The sequence below is a fragment of the Neomonachus schauinslandi genome, chromosome 14 (assembly GCF_002201575.2).
Source record: "Neomonachus schauinslandi chromosome 14, ASM220157v2, whole genome shotgun sequence".
Taxonomy (NCBI): Eukaryota; Metazoa; Chordata; class Mammalia; order Carnivora; family Phocidae; genus Neomonachus; species Neomonachus schauinslandi.
Window position 1 is genome coordinate 48,320,085 of NC_058416.1, and position 5,550 is coordinate 48,325,634.

At 40.1% G+C, this 5,550-nt stretch overlaps 1 pseudogene; it reads left to right on the forward strand.

Annotated features, from left to right (window-relative positions):
• Nucleotides 1-2,702: 2,702 nt before the first annotated feature.
• Nucleotides 2,703-4,141, forward strand: LOC110576937 (annotated as a pseudogene).
• Nucleotides 4,142-5,550: the final 1,409 nt, after the last annotated feature.

Genomic DNA, 5,550 nt, shown 5'->3' on the forward strand with positions numbered 1-5,550 from the left:
TTCCCACCTCAAGAAATGCAACCCTTTCCTTCCAGTTGCTTATACTGAAAACTTGGGAGTCATCATTGACTCCTCTTTCCTGTCACATTCCAAATCCTATTTGTCAGGAAATTCTGTCGGGTCTGTCTTTGAAGTATATCTGAATGTGAACCCTCTCACCACATCCCCAACTCCCCCACACCCCCCTTAGCCATGACTCCTTTCTGGAAGCTACCAGTAGCTTTCTCTCTGCTCCTTCCCTTGTACCTCTAAAGTCTACCCATAACACAGCAGAGTGAGCCTTTAAAATATGTCATCTCATGTCACCTCTTTGCTCAAAATTCTCCAATAGCCCCCATGTCATTGAGAGTGAAAAACAGTCCTTACAATGACTTACCAGTCCTTCCATGACCTGGCACCTAAAACTTTTCTGATTTCATCTCCTTCTACTCTTCCAGGTCTAACACCTCTCTAGCCACATGCCTCCTTTCTGTCTCTCCGACATTCCAGGAATGCTCCGTACTTGGGAATTTTATACTAACTATTCCCTCTGTTTGTCTCCCTCCACGGAGCCACATGGCTCACTCCCACACGGCCCTCAGGTCTTTGCTTAAATATCACCTAATCAGAGAAGGCTTCCCCAACCAACTTAAGATTGTAACCATATCCCTCATTCCAGCACTCTCTTCCCTTTTCCTGTTTAATTTTTTCCCACAGCACATATCATCATTCAATATACTACTTATTTTACTTGTTTACTGATGTTCTCCCTCTCGTCCACAAAATGTAGGCTCCGTGTATACAAGGATTTTTTTTTTCGTGTGTTTTCTTTATTGCTATATGTCTGGTGGTGAGAATAATATTTGACACATAATGGGCCAGGAAAATATTAATAAATATTTTGAACAAATGGTCATATTTTGCTCCAAGCCATGTGATGAAACAAATCTCAAGTAAAGCTCAAACATGAGGCTCAGAGGAAATTATCTCCATGACCACTTATCTGTTTACACCATCCCAAAGAACAAGAAGCTGTATGGTTTTGCTTTATTTTGTTTCAGTTTCCTTATACATCGCGTCCTTGTATAAACGTGTAAGTGTGTTCCTGCATCAGGCAACAGCTGGCTCTTCCCATTTATTTGCTCTGTTCTCCCTCCTTCATGTGGTTCCTTCACCACAGAGTAGTCTGTTCTTTCTAAAGAGGAAAACTCTTTACTAAAATGTGAATAAATCTTAGAGTTGGCCTATACATCAGAGATAACTATAAAGCAGTGAGACTAACGCAGGACTTTTCCGTTGTAAAAAAGAAACTATTTGAAAAACCAGGAGCCATTTTTTCCCCATTCTTGACCTTGAGCAAACTGGGCTGGTTGATAGTATTATTATCACCTAATTTGAGTCGATCAAAAGGGAAGAATGAGATGGCATGAATTACAGGAGGAATGGAATGCGTTTACCCCTGGATTGAAATTGTCAGTTGAGCATGTTAGTTGCTAACTTAGGATTCTGAAATGCTTCAAATCACAACATTTAAATATCTGTACGTTCTGGTATTGGGAAACCTTCTTAGTTATATCTTTCTCACTCTGCATGTCAAATGTCAGAGGCAACAAAATAGCCAGGACGGATCTGTGATGTCTACACTGAATGCATTCTAATGGGCTGGTTTCTACTGGTCACAGACACACACCGGTTTCTGTTACAGTTGCCGCACATGGTCCCTTAGAGAACCTTGATGTAGCTTAGTTCACTGACCATGATTTCTATAACTTGCGGTTTCTGTCTAGTTGACTCATTCATTCTCTCAATCCTTGAATCATCTAAACCTCCCTTACTAGTTTCACCTGCATTTTGTCTTCTAGCCCAAGACTTTCCTGTTTATTCCTTTAGCCCACTGAGGAAACAGGAACCAGTTAGCATCACCACCTATCACTCCAGCCACTGCACTCTTGCTCCAGATTCTGTTTCAGGCAATCCCAGCATCTCCAGCCTTTCTTCAGAGTTAGGTCTCCCGAAAGCTTTGTCCTTCTTACTCTTTGCAACACCTATGGACCTAAAACTGCTCTTAGGAGCAGACGATATACACTAAGGCCTCAAATAACAGTTTTGCCCTACACTTCATTTTCATAGACCCCTCTCTAAGCTTCCTGTCTCATCTAAGGAGGAAGGGCAGATAGCTAAGAAACAGCTGCGAAGGTCACAGCCCAGGGACACAGGTCGGCTAAGAGACTGAGGTGTAGTAATAAGATTATAGAATGCTTCCCCTCCCCCACACTTACCCCCACCACTGCCACCAACCAGGCCTTCAGTATAATAACAGTGGCCTACAGCTGAAAGAGTGGCAAGACACAGGCTTTCTCTAAGCTGAAGTACTTAGGAAAGCCGAAAGTTAACAAGGGAGATAAAACAAGGATGTAAGAGGAAGTCTCTGGAATGTACAGCTACAACAAATATGGCACGCAGCCCAACTCCTAGCTAAATTCACATAAAACCTCACACTAAAGGCCTACTACTACCTGATATATCGTGTGAGGCTTCAACAAAAAAACGTACAAAGCAAAACAAGCAAACAAAAAACACAGCCTGAAGAAAGAGAGCAAACATCAAAACCAGATTTAGATATGACACAGTTACTAGAATTATTAGACAGTTACTAGAATTATGAGATTTAAAATAATTACGTTTATTATGTTAAGGGCTCTAATGGAAAGAAAATAGTCAACATGCAAAACAAGAAGGTAATGTAAGCAAAGAGATGAAAACTGTAAGAAAGAATAAAAAAGATAGGCTATATATAAAAAACACTGTAATAGAAGTGAAGAATAACTCCAATGGATTCATCAGTAGACTGGACATGAGTGAGGAAAGAGTCAGTGAGCTTTCAGAAATGTCAATAGAAACTTCCCAAACTGAGATGCATAGAGGAAAAACAAATGGAAATGAAGTAAACAGAACATCCAAGAACTGTGAGATAATTACAAAAGATGAAACATAAGGATTGTTGGAATATCTGAAGGGGAAAAAAAGGAGTATGGAGTAGAGAAAATATTTGAAGGGATAATGGCCCAAAACAGACACCAAACCACAGACACAGGAAGCCCAGAGAATACAAAGTTGGATAAATATCTAAAGGTATACACCTTGGCATATCATATTCAAATTTCAGAGACTCAATGACCAAGAGAAAATCCTTAAAGAAGCCAGAGAAAGGGGCGCCTGGGTGGCTCAGTCAGGTAAGCGTCTGACTCTTGATTTCCACTCAGGTCATGATCTCAGGGTTGTGAGACTGAACCCCATGTTGGGCTCCGCACTGGGCGTGGAGCCGCTTAAGATTCTCTCTTTTCCTCTTCTTCTGCCCCTCCGCAGCCCTGGCTTGTGCACGCTCTTTCTCTCTCTGCCTCAAAAAAAAAAAAAAAAAAAAAAGAACACGCTAGAAAAACAAAACACCTTACCTATAGGGGAGCAAGGATACAAATTACATTGGGCATCTCATCAAAAACCACGTAAGCAACAAGAGAGTAGAGTGAAATATCTAAAATGTTGAAACAAAAAATCCATCAACCCAGGGTTCTACATCCCTCAAAACTATCATTCAAAAGAGAAGGAGATTGTGTGAATGAAAAAACAAGCCACAGACTGGGAGAAAATATTTGTAAAACACATATCAGATAAAGGACTTGTAGCCCAAATACGGAAAGCACTCTTAAAACTCAATGATAAAAAAACAACCCAATTAAAAAGTAGGCCAAAACGAACCTGGGCTGTGTTCGTGACAAAACCATGAAAGCAGCAGCCTGGGTCATAATTGAGGAGTACCACGCGTGCCTAGACAACTTCCACACCAACAAGTGTGTGTGCAAGGAGATCACCATTATTCCCAACAAGAAGCTCCGTGACAAGAAAGCAGCTGATGTCACACATCTGATGAAGTGGATTCAGAGAGGCCTGGGGAGAGGGATCGCCATCAAGCTGCAGGAGGAGGAGAGAGAAAGGAGAGAGAATTATGTTCCTCATATCTCAGCCTTGGATCCCGGAGATCATGGAATTAGATCCTGACACTAAGGACATGTTAAAACTCTTGGACTTTGGCAGTGTGTCCAATCTACAGGTCACTCAGCCTACAGTTGGGATGAATTTCAAAACACCACGTGGAGCTGTTTGAATCTTTTTGCTGGACTGTAATATTTATTGGAGAATAAACCTTAAACAACACCAACAGCAAAAAGTGGACCAAAACCTGAACAGATACCTCACCAAAGATAATATACAGATGGAAAAGAAGCATATGAAAAAATGCTCAGCATATATCTTTAGAGAATTGCAAATTAAAACAATGAGATCCCACTACACACCTACTCGAACGACGAAAATCCAAAACGCTGACAACACCAAATACTGACAAGGATGTGGAGCAGCAGGAACTCTCATTCATTGCTGGTGAGAATGCAAAAGAGCACAAGCACTTTTGGAAGACAATTTGGCAGTTTCTTACAAAGCTAAACCTAGTCTACCAGTTGACCCAGCAATTGTGCTCCCTGATATTTACCCAAATAAGTTGAAACTCATGTCCACAGAGAAATGTTCACAGAAATGTTTATTCATAATTGCCCCAAATATCCTTCAATAGGTGAATGGACAAAGTATAGTACATCCAGATAATGGAATATATATTCAGTGATAAAAAGGAATGAGCTATCAAGCCATGAAAAGACAGGGAGGAACATTAATTGCTAACTATCAAGTGAAAGAAGCCAATCTGAAATGGCTATATATTGTATGATTCCAACTGTATGACATTCTGGAAAAGGCAAAATTACAGAGACAATAAAAAGATCAGTGATTGCCAGGGGTTTGGGAAGATGAGAAGGGATAAAGAGAAAACAATGAATAAATGGAACAGAGGCATCTTTGAGGACAATGAAACTATTCTGTATGATACCATAATGGTGGATACATGTCATTATACATTTGTCAAAACTCCCAAATTTGTACCATACAAAGAGTAACCCTTAATCTAAACTATGGATTTTAGTTGATAAAAATGTATCAACACTGGTTCATCAATGGTAGTAAATGTACCACATCGAAGTAAGATGTTAATAATAGGGGAAAATTGTGTGTGAGTGAGAAGTAAGGGGGTATATGAGAATTCTGTACTTTCCACTCAATTTTTCTGTAAACCCACAACTGCTCTAGAAAATAAAGTTTGTTAATTAAAAAAAAAAGTGAAGGAGAATAAAGACCTTGTTGAATAAACAAAACCTCCAATCTGGAGGCTTCTGAAACTGATATAGCCTACTGGGTTTTGGGGACCCTTGGCTGACTGTAGAAATTCAGCATACCTAGATGTGAAGAGACTTCACCACTTTGCTGAGTGTGAAAAAGTAATTATGGGGCCTGGTTAAGAAAAGTAAAGATGTGCATTTTATCAATATAGAGTGGAGACTCGCATTTGTTGGTATGTGACTGATTCTGTGCTAGGTGCTTAACATGTCATATTACTCCCTTCGTCCCTCCCTTCCTTCCTTTAAAGAAGGTACAATGTTCTTAACGAGTTTACTCTCTAGTAGA